This window comes from Rhipicephalus sanguineus, chromosome 8 (genome assembly GCF_013339695.2).
Source record: "Rhipicephalus sanguineus isolate Rsan-2018 chromosome 8, BIME_Rsan_1.4, whole genome shotgun sequence".
Classification (NCBI taxonomy): domain Eukaryota; kingdom Metazoa; phylum Arthropoda; class Arachnida; order Ixodida; family Ixodidae; genus Rhipicephalus; species Rhipicephalus sanguineus.
In genome coordinates, this window is record NC_051183.1 from 124,548,584 (window position 1) to 124,565,672 (window position 17,089).

The 17,089-nt window shown below is 43.3% G+C and overlaps 1 long non-coding RNA gene across 1 annotated transcript; it reads left to right on the forward strand.

The window, feature by feature from the left end:
* Positions 1 to 8,778: 8,778 nt before the first annotated feature.
* Positions 8,779 to 16,884, forward strand: LOC125759598 (uncharacterized). Its single transcript, XR_007417226.1, has 3 exons — positions 8,779 to 8,900; positions 12,151 to 12,251; positions 16,784 to 16,884. It is a non-coding gene; the product is annotated as an uncharacterized LOC125759598 (long non-coding RNA).
* The last annotated feature ends 205 nt before the right edge of the window (positions 16,885 to 17,089 follow it).

Consider the following 17,089-nt stretch of genomic DNA (forward strand, 5'->3'; position numbering starts at 1 on the left):
TTGGCGCCACTGGCTCGACCAAATTTCCACAAATTCGTTATGTCAAGTCTCTGGCCCCCTCAGAGGACAATGTACTTCGATTTAACCGATTAGGAACTACGTAGGCCCAAGCAGGCGCCGTCAAAAATATGTGACGTCACGGCAGATGGTGCGGGAATTCCAAGGTGGCGTCGCCACCTGTATTTTCTTTTTGCGCGTTTTCTCGCTTATTAAGCGTCTTCTCGCAGCAAGCGTGGTGTTTTCGGTATCGTGGAAGACTACTTTACTAATGCGAGAAAAATCGTTTTGCTCTTTAGTGTCCCTTTAAGCGTCCCCCATTTCTTATTGTTTACTTATTTACATCTATCTCGAATTTTCGCTAACAGACAACGCCGGCTTTTCGCTCACAACCCACGACGCCGACACCGGAATTTCTGTGAAACGAGCTCTTTAACGCTGTCGCGTTAAAAATGAAGTTGTCCATGGGCAAAAGCGTATGTGCCAGATAATTTAGGCAAATCCCACTACTCACGAGTCGTCCATTAAAAATGAAGATAGGAACAGATGGGCGGCAAACACCAATGAGGATTTGTAGACAGATGTAACCAATAATTGAGAATGACTTTAACAAACCACCGGGATGTACAAAGTGATAACAACCAGAACTGTACGTTTCAGTTTCGTTGGTTAACCATCTGTGTGTAGTACCGGGAGGTGATTTTTGATGAAAAAAATATAGTTGAACAGGGATTGCCGCTAAAGCCAATGTTTCTACAAGTGGACTTCTCTCCTCCCTCTTTCCCTTTCTGATCTTTCTCTTTTTTGCGCACATGCTTTCGCTTCTCCTCCTCCATTTTTGAGATTGAGCGAGAGCGAGCAAAACGTATACATAAACACGCAGCTAAAGAAGGCAGTTGCTGCCACCCTGACTGCGCACTAGCGGTTAGGCCCTCCGCTTCCAATGCGTGAGGAACAGGGTTCGATTTCCAGTGCCGCTAGGTGGCACCGACCTGTTTTGATAATGGGGATAGATGTGCCCCCGTTCTGGCAGTCGATGTTGCAGGAACTAAAATCTCGAAAAGGCGGCCTCTCCTCCTCGCTCTCTTCTTTCAGTCCTGTACGTTCCCCATTCCCCATGGACGCGGCGCCCGGTTTCCTTATGGGTTGCAGAATAAACGCGTTTCCTTTGCTAAATTCAGTAACACTGATAGTGGGCACGGTATGGGTTCATGATAAAACTCGGCGCAACGAACATCAGATAAAAACGAACAATACACGAGGACAGGCGCCGGCGCCTGTCCTCGTGTATTCTTCGTTTGTATCTCGTATCCGTTGCGCCGAGTTTAATGATGAATCCTTTCCTCAAACCACTAACACTCGCTGCGCTCGCGAAGTCAGGTCCGCTTGTCACAACGTTGGCTCCAGCAAAGTTCCCTGTTTAACAATTTTAAGGCGACAGCTTTAGATGGCTCATCACGCGCGAAAACTCACCGTTGTCCCGCGTCGGCGTCCCCCGTCGGCGGCATCAATCAGAGTGATGCAACAAATCTTCACGTTTTGCCGCCAGCACATATGCCATGAAGACGTCACAGATCACCAATATGTGTGACGTCATTATAGCGTCATTGTGACGTCACATAACGCGGCGCCACATGGGGACGTCATCACATGACACCAATGCTTGGTCAATGGTGGGCCGGTCCCGAAGGTAGTGCAAAATAAGGTGAGGTGCAGGAAGCTTAAAACGCCTCCGATCTTCGAGGCATTGCAAAACCAGGTTGCAAAGCCAAGAACACGATGTCTTTCCTCATCGAGTCGACTGAGGCGGATGCAAAAGCGACACTGCTATTTGCAGTGAGTGTGCGCGACACTCTTTCATCGTCAAGGGAGCTAGCTATTCTAGAACTGTCCCCTTAGTGGACCGTCCATTTCAACCACCGCTGATTGGCCAGAGCTTGACCAGCAGGAGCGCCCACTATTTTCCGGTTGTTCTTCCGTAAAGTCATTTTGAGACGATGGAGCTTCCACTGCTCTCGACACAAATAAGAGGTTGGAATACGCTTATGCCTGCTGAGATCCGCTCTTGGCCTAGCGAAACTCGGCGGCCGTGCATTTACACTGATTCCGTGATCGTGGTAGCCTTTCAGTTAGGCTTAACGAGGCCTCCTGTTTAACGCACGGTCGCGATTACGTCATCGCTTGCTACTATTTGCAAAAACTGAAACGCGCCCTGATGACGTCAGGCCGAAGGCAACATTACCATTAGATAGTTCCAGAATAGCTCCCCAGTTCACGCCTCCATCTTGCCTGACACTCCTGCCTCGTATGTACTTCATATACGCCATAAACACACGCGCGCACAGATGCACAAAACTAATGAATAAAGACTTTCAATTTAGGAACTTGCTACAGTGAGGAGGCGCGTCACTTTAACAGCTGCGCTATTTTTAGAGGGCAAAAGTTACACACAGGCGGTGGCTCAACTGTAGGTTTTAAGCCTCGATGTTACACGGGCACACCACTCAAGTTAAAAAATGCTGCGTCGTCGTACTTATGTGAGAACACTTACCCCATCACTACACTGCAAAAACTGTCCTTGAGATTCCTTCAGATCCACGAACAAGATCTACGTAGAACTTACAGATGGTTCACATTATATGGAAATAGGGAGTACATGTTCGTAACTGCCAACGGACATATTGCTTTATTTTTATTTAGGGAGAGAGTGTTCTAGAGTCCTAAAGAAAAAGAAAGTCCTAAAAGTCCTAAAGTCGAAAAGTCTTAAAGTTGACTGCGCTGTTAAGTTATTTTCCAACCAAAGACCGTCACGTGGCTACTTTTCTTGCGATAGCAATTATATCGGCACTCTCGACGGGTTTTTGTCGTCGCCGTCATGTTCAGTATAAAGTCCAAATTGATAACATCCCACCACGCATCGTAGGTTCTACCCGTGAGCAAAAGCTCGCGAGCAGCGGCGACGATAGCGGCTGATGCAGAGATCAAACGAGCTGGCCTATCTGCGTCACTCGGAGGGCGCATGCGATAACATCCCCCCGCGTGTTAGACCTGCCGCCGATGCTGCTCAAACAGAAACGAAACGCCCCGCCCGTCTTGAATGAGCATGGAGGGGTGCGAGGGGGGGGGGGGGGTGCTTGAGCAGCAACTGCGAACTTTGATCCTAAAAGCGCGTTCACGATCGCTTGCGCGCTCGCTATCTCGCAGGCATCAGCAAACGGCTCGTATACTCTTTTACGCGCGCTCTCAACGCGAAGAGACTGCGAAAAGCGCACCTCTCCCTGGAGCGGCCGTATTCTCTTACACCAACGTTTTGTATAGTTACGCGAGATCGGATCCAAAAGAGTTAGCTGCCAGCCTTCCTTCGTATAACATTACAACTTGTTGCCTTCGCATTCATTGCTTCGCGCTTGCGGTGAAACTGTGATCTTTTTTTCTTCAGACACGATGCGTTTACAGAAGGCCTGGGGAGCGTGCAACTACCACTGTTCTCTATGTGAGCGGTTTAAATCTTTAACCTTTTTTTCAGGTCAACCGAGAGTGGTTAAATTTGTTGTTTCGTGCATGTTACCCTCGCGAGCAACGAGGGTAGACAATATTTTGCTGCCGTCCTGACATACTGGCAGACTGTCTGCGTCTGTTTGCCGCGAAGTAGGCATGTGCGAATATTCGAGCGCTAGGAATGTTCGAAGGAATATTATAGTATTCGAATTCGCTTCGACATGAATTTAAGGTTCCGAAATTTCAAAGTATTCATAATGAACGAATAGGCGTATATTGGACGGCATGTAACCCACCTGTGAAGGTGGTTTCACTGCAGCCTGAAAGTGCAATGCCGTGAAAGCACCTAACCAACAAAATTGCGCAATGCCGCGAAGCCCCACTTCAAGGTTAAATTAACATATTACTCCGACATAGATTAATCATTTTCAGGAGCGTAATCAGAAATCTGTCAGGAGGGGGGGTGTTCAACCATACTTTATGTATGTTCGTGCGTGTGTTTGTATGTGTGCGTGAATATATGCGCAAGCAAAATGGAAAAATTTCGAGCCCCAACCCTCCTCTTGGCTACGCCCCTGATCATTTTTTAAGTTTAAAAGCTTGTTATACGGGCTTATATGTTATAATATGTTATATGTATAGTAATTTTTAAAGTGTGACGTATTTTATCGGTTATAACTTGCATCTTACTGAAATTGAAATTCTGCTGCTATTTGATGCTACTAAACGCTACTAAACGTAGCATTTAGTAGCGTAACGCTTAGTTTAGTAGCGTTTACTTGCAGCAAAAAGAATGACAGTCGCACATGCCTCGTTCCAATTAAAAAAAAAACGCTGTGCAGGTTAGTTGGGCCTCGACAATATTTATGCTAATTTTTTTTTTTTATAATGTGTGATACATACTATTCGAACTATTCGATTCAAAATTATTCGACGTAATCACTGTTCGCTTCGAACCTAAAATTTGCTTTTCGGACATCCCTACCGCGAAGGCTTCTGTGCGGCGTTCCACGGTGCCTAATAGACAAGGACACAAGGAACATGCGGCGCTGCTTCGTATTGGTGAAAAGCGTCCCTTTATGAAAGCCTCCTTTCGGGACTGTGGCACGGGAGTACAAACTGGTTCGCTGCAGCGGCGGCGGCCTGCGCATCAGCTTCTCTGCAGTGCACGATTGCTAGCGGCGTTTCGAAAACAGATGAGCAACTCCGCCACATAAGAGTAACATTTACAGTAACTCTAGGCTGCAGTAAAGCTTTAGGGTGCAGGCGCTCGCAGCGACCCGTAGCGGCCGCCGCTACGGTCGTCGAAAATTAAAGGGGGGAGGGGGTAAGGGCACCGGTACCCTGTTCCTCTTAGATCCGACCCTGGAATTTTCGTGGTTGTTGCAATTTCATTCCGAGCTGCGTCTTGAGAGGTTCGTGCATGCTCGTGTGCGACTGCAAATCTTTCTAGCCTCTCCAACGCAACATGCTTAAAAAGAAAAAGACAACCTGTTCCATGACGTTATGCAAAAGAACTCGTGCAATGAAAAGGCATCGATGCTCATTCAGAACTTCTACGGATCCAGTATGTCTGCAAGAGTGGGCGTGAAACATCAAGGGAGGTCCCTCATGCGTACATAAATTTCATTTGACTGTTCGCTGATTCTTACTTTTAATTAATTATTTTTCTTTTTTATATGCACCTATCTTTTCCTTTCACTGTTTACTCACATTCTGCGCGAAAATATCTGTCTTTGCGTCTCATTCACTGTTCATTTTATTTTTGTTCTTGATGTAACCGCTATAATTGTCAATGAATATTTCAATCATTGTACTCAAACATTACTGCGTGAAAAAGAATGTTAATCAACTAGAACGGAAACCCCGAATCTCCTACATGTTTGTTCTCTACGCCAGCATGTGCCGTTCAGAAGAAGCTAACCTGCCCGCATAGTCTCCAGAGTTTTCTTTTCTTCGTTTTACAATTTATCAGCGCCATGTGTGGCCTACACAACGAGCTTATACCGCAACTACAAAGCTTGGTTGGCTTGGTTTCAACGGGAAACTCCACAGAGCGCAGGCTCACACGCGCGAAAGCACGCCAGCGAGCGGAAGCGCCGTCTGCACGCTGGATCGCGCAATCTTTCCACCTGGCAGGCGCGCTCACGACACTAAGGAGACCTTCCTAGCCCGTATAGTTCTGCGTTCGTGTGATCGTCGTGCCGAGTTCTGTTTGTGCGGTCGACTTTTAACGCGCTGCCTCGCATAGTGTGTATTGTGTGTTGTATTTCGTGGTTACTGACGTAAGCGCAACTATACGCGGTACCAGGCAAATAGTCACCAGATGCCGACCGTGCGACTTCAATCTCTGCGACTGCTTTGTTCGGTGTGACCGACGGACGCGATTCATAGTTTTGAAGAACACCTTCTTCAAATGTTTCCGCACGTCAGTGAGTAGCAGCGCCGCAATTCTTTGTCGACGACGCGTTCTGTGGCCCTGGAAAATGCCTTGACGCTCGGGGACGGCCGGTAGCTCGGCGATTCCTCGCTTGGCGCACCATTGAAAACCGGCGGTCATCCAGCAGTGTACGCTGCCAGCGTATTTTTTATTGCCAGAGGTAAGTGAACGTTACGCTTCGTACATTGTGAGTTATTGTTATTGTAGTACGCCTTGTCGCCGAAGAAAATCGCATAACGTGTTGGTAGTGTATGCGGTTGTAGTTGTGAGGATTGTGCTCGCGCATGACATTTGTCAAGAACGTAGTCGGTAGCGTTATAAAGTTTTGGTAATTAGCTCACTTGCACGCACTGCTCTACGCTAATATTTGCTGAAAGGAGACAACATTTTTGTCAGGCTCACCACTGTCATGCGTTTTATGCATGTCTCTTGACAAATTACTTGGAGTAACGCCGTGAAACCGAAGCTTCAACATCCATTTCGTTCGCACGAGCTCTGAAGGAATAATCATCAGCCACCGTGTGAATCGTGAATCGGTACAGTGGGAGAAATAAAGTGTATTTAGGGATGTTTTCTTTAGGCGTGCATTTTATTTGTCATTAAGTAACGTGACCTTCAAAAGCGTTTAGGTTAGCATTCTTGGACATTGCTTATCATCTTTCAAGCAATAGATAACATAGATTTGCTAAAAATGCAATTTCTGCAGCATGACATTGTATTTTGTTCAGTTGGTTTCTTTATGCACGTTGACCTAATTTGACAAGCCGTACTTTCAGCTGAATTTTCAATTGCTTTTAGCACTATATGTGCGTCCGTGTATTGAAGTCCCACCTCTCATCGCATAATAATAGCTTGTGAAGAACAACGCTTGTCTTGAACTAGCCATTTATCAGAGCTCTTCCTCCCTCCTCAAAGGGCAAGGTGCTGCTGGCACACCTGGTTCGGCTTTTCTTAACCTTTTTTTTTTAATGCTGAATTTTTTTGCAACATACTGCAGGTAGCAAACAGCAGTGCTACAACAAACAGTGGAGTGCTGACCATGCAGTCCAGAAGGTGGCTGAGGCAAGTATGCTATAGGAGGTGCTTATTCAGGCAGAAGCATCTGTAGCCAACGTAAAGGTAATGTACAAAGTTCCATTTAATGAAGAAGAATCTTGTTTTGAGCTAGTCATGTCGAAGGGAAACAATGAGCGCTAGATAATTGAGATGGAAATGCAGAGTAACAATGTTATGTATGCAAGCAACCAACTTAAGTTTTTTCATGCAAAAGGGTTATTACCAACTGGTTCATTTGGGGGAAGAGCCCACAGTTTCCACAATGGGCATACCTGGTAGCCGTTGCACATCCTGTTACTGTGTTCTCGCACTCATTATTATGTGCCACTTACTCTTGTGACGTTCCACCAAGGTGAAATTACTTCACATAAACAGCAGCGAGAAGGCTCTTGCTAGCCAGTTCAATTAAGACAGCGTTACCGTAGCTTTTAGTTCTAGTAAACCAGCTAAGCTGTATAGAAGAGCGTACTCCATGTTTGTCACCATGGACAGTGCATTTTGCCTGGGAACATGGCTTAGTTTTGCAAAGGAAAATGTTGCCTTTCTGTAAAACGTGGTACTGGGAAATGGCATTGTGCCAAAAATATTAAGGTTTATGACTTCTTGCAGCATGCATTGTTGTACAGGGATGTTAGCGTTTTCATAAATGCAATGCATGGTGCCTGAAGAATATAGCGGCCCACTTCAAAATTTATAACTTCATGATTTCGGTATCTGGGACAGACTTTACTGTATACGGTTTGTTTTTGGAAAGCTTCAACCTATCTTGCAATTCTTCAAGGCCAATACTGAATTTGCTGTGTACATTTGGCTGCACATTCTCATCACTTATGCTAAACAACAGGCTTGAGTGATGTGTGGAATTCTTGTCAATCAATTTTATTGATTACCTCGGACGATCTATTCTGCTTCCCACAGTTATTGGGTGCTTTGTGTGCATGTGCTATGCATGCTGGAAATGAAAACAGGGAATGCAGCTGGCAGCATCAACGAGTACAATGCCCATAGGCTATTATGAGGTGCGAAATGTTGCCACTGTTATAATTTACATTATGTGTGCATGGTACAGCTGATTGTGTAATTTAGCACTTTCCAGCTACTTACGCAGTTGGAGCAGATGTCGATCATGTTTACTGTGGTATGGCACGGCCACCAAGTTCGTGCATTCTGCATACCAGGAAACCTGACACGAAGCAACGTATTACTGTGATGGCAGCTAAGTGAGAACGAATGAGTTTGTCTTCTCTGTACATTTGTCAATACCATTACACAGGCTTGTTAAGTGCATTCAAGCGGCTTTAGCAATGCACTTGCAGCTACAGAGCCAGTAAAGGCAGCCAATTTCATCATCAGAGTTCACTCTGCAAATCCCACTTTCCATAAAGTGCATTGTTTTGTGATAGCTTAAGGTCAAAACTTGCTCAATTAAACACTTCTTGGTGTCTGACATTACATGAATTATGATAATTGTTATATCTTATGTGAAATTATGCCATTGTTTTTTTTTTCATATTCTTACTTTGCATACACACTTTACGACTGCACCCTCCCCAACCGAATCTTTACTAGTGCTACATTCTGTTATGGGTGAAAACAATTATTGAACTAAAAACCAGGTCAAGGAAAGCAGTATGATGCCCTGTAATGTAGGAGGATGCCGCTATTGCAGTGTTTAGTCTAGAGCTGAATTTAATGAGAAAGGGCAGCAATGTAGGTCATCTGTCGATATTTGCAGACCATAATTGTGTTGTGGTCATTTTGTTATCGCAGGAAGCATCTTCAAAAGCAGTGCTGCAAGGATGTGAGCAGCAGTTTCCCTTCAACGAACGGGTCAAATTCATGGAAGCCACGTGCCTGCTGCTTCTGGCCTACACAAACATGCAGCCACCATAATAAAGTTCTTGCAAAGGTGTGAGACATCCCTATGCTGCATCGATTGAGCATGTTAATTGCCTGTTTTTTATAGCTTATAGTAATATGTCTACAAGTGTACTTCCTTCTAGTGTATATTTACATTCTCTTAAAGGGCCAGTCGGCAGGCTCCGACTTCTTTTTTTTACACCTCCCAAACAAGCTCGCTAATTCGTACAGAGGGCCGCAGGAATCACATTGTGCGAATGTCAGACACTCCACTTCTAAAAACAATAACCGCGCCTCCTCTTCAGCGCTTGACCAGTCCTCTTTGCTAGCGAAGTGGTGTAATGTTGCCTATGAGCAACATTAAGTAACGCTGACTGTTGAATAGTCCTCTGCAATACGAAACGGCATTTTGGCTTTGTGATGATGCAGTATCTATGGTTGTCACAAGTGTTGCGAATTGGTTTATCTCGCCAGTGCTTTGACTGTGCTTCCTCACCGCATCGCTCTGGCACAGTGGCACACCGAGGAAGCCCCTCTTCAGGCTGAGCGAGAAACTGAAACCAGCTGGAATGTTTGTTCTATCCCCTGTGGCTTCATTATTACACCACTTAATCAAAAAATTCATGTGACAACATGTTCACGTTGTACAAGCGTGCAGTTGTCACGAATTTTAGACTCCGGGGTTGTTTAGGGGCCCTTTAGCCTTAAATTACGAATGGTAAATTCACACGTCATGTGGTGTTCTTGCTTTATTTTTTGCAATGCTGATTTTTAAAATAGCATGTCAGGTTCTGTGAGTGGTAATTTATACATTTATCATACAAAACATCCTGCTATATTCAACAAGTGTTATTATAGATTTTTCATGGCACCAGAGCCACCTGCTTTTTGCCGTGTGGCAGCTACATGGAAGTTCATTGCTATGCTGCTTTGTTTAACTGATATCTTTTCAATCAATGCGTTTCACAGTCCAGGGTGTTTGGTGTATTTGCATCTTGATGTGGTTAATATCGTACAAGTGATGGATTTTTTTCTGTCTTCTAGTATTTACTTTGCAGCTATTTAACTGTGGTTTTCAGGGGCATATCTAGACAGGAACATCAATTCTGCTAAGCTTTGGTTCGAAAAGAGACGCTGAACAGGAGTTCCTTAGGTGCATGCCCTGAGCACCAGCCCTTTGGATTACAGAAATATCTAAACTGCATAATGTCTGCAGCTCCTTGCTTAATTGCATGTCTTTCTTCAACCTACAGCTCTTTCCATAATCCTTAACATTAACCTACATTACCAAGTGAACATCCCCCGCTGCAATACAGTGGTTATAATGGTCAGCTGCTGATCTGAACTGTGCGGGTTCGATCCTTGATGGAGTGGTTGCACTTTCGGTGGAGGTGCAAATCCTAGAGGTTCCTGTGCTTTTAATTTCACGTTTACATACAGAACCCCGTTGTTATTATTACATCAGCAAGTGGACAGAGTGGTAATTCTAGATTGTATACATATTTAGTATAACAGACAGCTGAGCTGGTTGGTAGGTATTCATGTTAAAAAGGCAGGGCATGCAAACATGGACACAAGAGAGAAACCAAGACACCACTAACGCCAACTGGAAAGGTGGACAGTGGCACAAAATAAAGTAGACACAGAAACTTATCTGTGCATGCCCAGGCAAGAGGCGATACCTATCAATCTGGCACGCACAATAGTCTACGTGAGAGATAACTGCTCAAGCATTTGATTTCTTCTTTATGCTAGTTAATCGACGGTTTGCTCTCTTGTGCACTGCCATTATTGATATGCCAGGCCTCGACAATTGGACGCATTTCTTCATTCATGTGCTTGTACAAAACTGCATTCATCGAATTTTGGCGTGCATTTACGCTCTCGACAATGTAAAGGTAGATTAGGTGATGAGCCTCCAGTTAGTGATCTCAGCGTTTTAGGTGTCTTGACTCTCTTGTGTCCATGTTTGCATGCCCCATCTTTTTAACATGTTTTCATATAGTGCGTAAGAGAAATAGGTTATCTAGTGAGTTATTTGGAAAGTAAGTTTAGGGCGAACACCAATATAGCAGTGTAAATTAAATTTAAGCGATGAATGCATCGGGCTGGATTAGGAAACGATATACAGTCGCCGACCGTTTATTCGGACTCGGCGGGAACCGCCGAAAAGTCCGAATAATCGGGAGTCCGAAAAAAAGGATTCACCAGAAAACACTTTTATTGGCCCGGCGGCCGGAAAAAACTTGTCAGTGCGCGTCTGTACACATGTACGCTTACGCGCGACCAAGTCGGCCTGTATTTCAGCCAATGTTTGGCCACCCGTGATGGTCGGCAGTAGCACTGTAACGGCCTATGCTAAATCCGCATTTGATGACTGGTGTGGGTGGTGCGTCATCACGGCAGTCACTGTCCACATGCGCTGGTTCGAGTAGCTGACTGATACCTCATCGCCCAACTCGGCGAAAACTCCCAAGGAACTTCCACCTGGTGAATAATCGCCGCTTTTTTCGCCATCGTCACGGCTTTGTAGTTTCCGCGTTTCTTTAGTTCCGACGGCGCACATGGAACGGGCAGCGCTTCTGTTGTCGTACTCTCTTTGTCCGAATTAGGATCCGCGTCGTACTCGTACGCGCTGTCATTCTCCTCAAACGCCGCACCGAGCCGATTACAATCTTGGCTTGGCTTGGCCTGCTGTTCGGCCGTGATAGCCGTTCAATGGATACTTGACTGGCTAAAGCCAAAAGGCAACCGTTACGTGTAGCCAACAAACATAGCCTTCGAGATCGGTAATTTCTGCGTGGATTTTTGACACTGGCACGATCTCCAGTTATAGCCAGTGCAACATTTCAGTGCTGGCAACCTATCAAAATTTTGTAAACATTGATCAGCCAGCCGGAGTCCGAAAAATCGAACGGCGGACTGTGGGGCGTCCAAATTTTCGGTCGTGAGTTTACATTAGTTCAATGGGACGAGTGGCGGTGCCGCGAAGGTGTCCGAAATAAACGAGCATGTCCGAATTTTCGGCGTCCGAATAAACGGTCGGCGACTGTAATGGCGAAATATAGCCGCTTGCTCTTTGCTTATACTTGTCTCAGTTTCTTGTCTCGTATGCTTTGACAATGACCAGGTGTCGTGTTGGATGCTACTAATTGGTTATGAGCTATACATAGACAATGCAGCGGCTGTTTGGATGCTTTCTAAACAGCTACCTTATGGGGAGAGAAAAGTTAATTTGGGTTATGTGAGGCATGCTAAAAAAAGTCGACTTGTTTCTGATGTTTTTGTTTTCCTGGCAGACATTCTACACGAACTTGCCCAAAGGCGGAAGGAAAACACGCACAGATGGACGCACAGAAATCATGGGGCTGCCGAAGAAGCTGTGAATGAGCATTAACCTGTGAGTATGTGTCTTAAACATTTGCAGAAGCCTTTTATTTTGGCTGAACATTCTTATTGATGCTTTGTATTGTCTGATTTGTAGTGCAATATTGTTACACCTTTGCTTTCACAACAGAGCTCTTTACTCTGCTACAAGGCCCAAAAAGTTCGACCTAGATGACCAAATTGCGGCAGCCAGTTGTTTCCACAATTAATGCATTAGTGTAAAAAAAACGCAATAGACTGAGCACAAGAAAAAGGAAGACACAAACAGTGCTGTGCTCGTGTGCTCAGTCTTCTGCACTGCTTTGTTTACGCTCTGTCATAACAACACACACAAGCATCCATTTTAGCTTATGTAGTAGTCCAGCTCATACACTTGGTAACGTTCTCCAACGGCAGGATTACCGGATATCTGGCTTGTGAAGTCAATCTAAAGTGCATGCCTGTTCGTGTAGACTTGTGTGCATCCACCATTGAGATGGAAATGCAGCTGTGTTTTAATATTTTAGCCAGTATAGCTCGTGAATGGAATTTGGAGCTGTGACAGCAACACTTTTATAGGGGGCGAGTTACTAAATTATTGTAGACTTGTGTGCATCCACCATTGAGATGGAAATTCAGCTGTGTTTTAATATTTTAGCCAGTATAGCTCGTGAATGGAATTTGGAGCTGTGACAGCAACACTTTTAGAGGGGGCGAGTTACTAAATTATTGTGTATTTCTCGATGTTTGCATGTTATAAAAACATAGCTGGTTAAAATTAGTCCAGATTTTACGCTATTTCTTAACATATGACCTTCCGTACTGTTCGAAGGCATTGAACCACATGAAATGCTTTGTGCCTTTGTGTGTGTGCCGAAGGTTAGGAGTCATTATACTAGAGATAGATAAAAATAGGTCAGAGGTTAAAGTAAATTTTTCGCAATCAACTTCTTGTGGGCAGTTATTCAGAGCAGGGTTTTGAAGTAATTTAGCAATACAAGCAGATTAGTGCTTCATTTTAGTGTGACAGTGCACACTGTTTTATTTTAGTACCTATTTGGGTCATTTCACGCCAGTGTGCCAGGTCGTTTTTTTTGACCATTTCCAATATTTTGTAAAACTGGTGCTGTTATGTTTCAGTGTGGGAAGTAGTCATTCAAGTGTTATTTTCGGGGAAAGAATTGCATGATGCAGCAAAGACCTTTCAAACTTCGCATGCAGAAATGAAGCTGTGTCAGGCAAATTAATTGACACATGGTTATTGCGTCGAGCTATTACTACAAAGCATTTGTTTCTTTAACATAGTCACCAATCTTTCATGACTTTGATAGTCGAATTTATTTCGATTTCAATTTATGCTATTTGCAGTCGTGAGGAAACATTGCAAAATGCACCATTTTTAAGTATATTGTAAAAAAGACTGAATGTTTTATGTGAAATATATTCACAGTATGCGTTCAGTGCATATACCAAGGGTTGAAAATGCTGCTGGCAAAAAGAAGCAAAAATGTCTTCAAAATTGGCACTTGGAAGAAGTAGTGTTTGAACCCATATTGCGGGCCCTCTTTCACTGTGTAGCAATCCCAGCTAAAATGTTGCCTACACATCATAGTGTGCTTTCCTCGTGCGATAATTTAGACAAAGTTTTTAAGGTGTAATATTATCTTCAAGCGAAAAATAATTTTTTCAAATGAAAAATAACAAGGCTGTGGGAAGTTTCTTGGAGCTTTGCCTTCACTGCACAGCACATCATTGTTCTTGCATGGTATTTCAGACAGAAGTATTGCTTAAATCTGCAACATTTAGACTTGCACTATATGAGCACAGGGGCACCCGCGTGAATCTTGTGCCAATGTGCTGTGCAGCGAAGGTCAAGGAACGAGACTCTGTGCAGGCTAGGGATTATTCACTTCAGTAAATTTTCCTTGCTTACAACCAAGCAGTATATATTTTTTTAATGGAATATAAATTGCCAGCAAAGTATACCACACAATAATGTCTTGGCGACATTTCTGTTTGGAATGCTACATAGCAAAAGCTAAGCTGCAATATGGGTCAAAAGCTATTTTTTCCGACTGTTGCAGTTTGGGTGGAACATTTCTGATTATTTTATTTTCATAGTAGTTTTATGACAAAGTGGATATCTATTTACTTATTTATTTATTACTTGACAATACTGCTGACACCAGTAAGCAGTATTGCAAAGTGGGCTACAGTGATAAGTTACACATAAAATGATCTTGCTAAGCAAAAACAGGAGCATAACATATACAAAACACAAGATAAACCAAGAACATCTATACAACCGTCTTAAGGAAAATGATAAGGTAACAGCACGAAATACAAACGCAATGAACTTTAGAAATCAACCTTCGGTATTCCATACGAAAGAATTAGTCTTTCTCCTGATAAATGTTAACATTAGAACTTCAGCATTTTGCAGTGTTTCCTTATGGCTGAAAAAATGTAACTTGAAATGCAAATTAGTAAACTATTTTAGCCATGAAACAGTGCCATCTTCAGATTAAAGAAAGAAATATTCTGCATTAAAACGGGAACAAACAGCGTTGGACACGGGACGAAGAAAGAACAATAGACGAGGGTGCTGTCGCCTTCGTCTACCTTTTTTTTCCATCCCGTGCCCAGCGCTGTTTGTTCCCGTTGTAATCATGTACTAACCAGCCCAGTTAGGTGCTCTCCTGAAATATTTTGCTCTAATTGCTCAAAGCAATAACTTTGTATAAGTTATCTTGCATGACGCAGTTTCACATCTGTAGATGGATGGATGCTATGTGTGTTCCCTTTAAAGCGAAGCATTGACATGCAAGTGGCCAAGCTCAATTTTTGAATTGGCTTAATGCCTTTCCTACCTGAATTAAATTTCTTTCCTTAAAAAAACTTATAATAGGTAGCTTATTTTTCGGCATTGTACATAAAGACCCTGCAAGTTTGTTTTTGGCTGTTCTCGCTGCTTTTCCACTACCAATCCTCCATCTGTCTTTTACTGATTTCTCTTGTGGATGTGTTCATCTTTATCAAGCTTTCTCTAAGCCTAGGGCTTCATGAGAGCTAGTTCCCAACACGCACATGGGTGGACATTTTTACATTTATTTAAAAGGTGGTCCGTCATTTCCATATCTCTCTCACAACCAGTGCATGTGACGCCTACTTACTGGATCTCACTTTATGACTGCATATTCTAAGACAAGATTAACTCGCGTCAGACATTGCACTAGCTTATCATATGCTTCCCTCCTTACTTCGTCCTTATTCTTGCGATAGTTACTCAGAGCTTTTCTTTTTTAGTATTTGCTATCCATTAAATCATCTCCACCTCTCTGACATTGCACCTAACGCTTATCGTGCATAAAGTTTAATGCATGCTCTCAGCATCACGAAATTTCGTCCTGGAAATTATCACTTGACTACAGGTATGATGTTTTTAGCAGCATGATCTTTTTCAACAGCAAAGGAGTTCGTTAAAAAAACACCTTTTATACTTAAAATGGGGATGACTAATTCCATACCTTGTTTATTAAAGTTAACCTCTTTCAATTTCCTTACGCTTGTTCTTTGTGTTGTGCTTGCCTCATGGTTTGCACTCTTTATGAATCTGGTATATTTAAAGAGTTGAATAGCCAGTCACCTGCTTATGACACTGCAGCTTAAGTATTGCACCCACTATCATTGCCATAGTAGCATTTGGTACAGTAGAGGTTTGTAATGAATGTAACGAGATGTACAGCTCATGAAATAATTGTTGAACAACGAATGTTGTTGGAGCTAGTGATTCAACAAGAGGACTCCTCTTTAGAGGGGCAACGAATTGCATCAAGGTTGCTGCAACAACTTAGACATATCAATTTGTTGAAACATTGGCTCCAACAACACGCTTTGTTCAATGGTTTGACATTCATTCAAGCCGCCATCTTCAGCTCAACTTTTGTCGCGTTAAGATCTACAGGATATACAACTGTCATGTTGTTTTCTGATAGAATTCAAGAGCTATTGACAGCAAGCCTTGCTTCTCAATTTAATTCTCATCCTTTACGTTTGCGCTTTAATCTTTGTCATCTTCAGCCTTATTATATGTGCACTGCAGCAGTAGCCCTTCGCAGTGGTCTACAATTTGCCTCGCCTTGTGCGAGCTGATTCCATTTTACACATGCGCAATTCTTCATTTCTTCACCCACATAACTCTCGGCCTTCTCGGCAGCATTAAGTACAAAAATTGTAACTGTTAAGACTTTTGCTTCAACATCATGACAATAATTGAATAGAATTGGTAATGCACGTAAATAAATACTCTTGCAGTTAGAACGTAGTGTGTTTAACCCTGAATTCTTGTGTACTATAGCAATAAGTTTTCGTGAAATCATGCTGCTTGTTCTTCATATGATCAGAACGAGTCCAGAAATATCTGCAAAATACCGTTTCTGCTTTTTTGATTTCTGAAACAGTGATGCTAAGGGAGGCCATGTGCACATGCACCATGGCAATGTTTAAATGTGTATAAATTCTGAACATTGCTGTTGCTCTAGGTGTTTTCTTTCACTTCCTTTTCAGACGTACAAAAAGGAGCGAAGTGGAGATGTCCATGGGCCGTGCACACAGTTTCATAAGCAAGCTTGCAACTCTTTTGACAAATATGTTCCTGAATACATCTGCCAAAGTGGCATTTAAAGAAGCATGTAGTAGTGTACTTCGCTGTTTATTTGGCATCAAGCAGCAGGTATGCTTCCGTCATCAGCAAGTTCACACAGTACAGTGCATCTACACATGGCATGCTACCCCCACATCTACCAGCTCGGGATGTGTAGCTTGATTGTAAAATGTTTACTTTGACTTAACACAACAATTATTAACAAAATG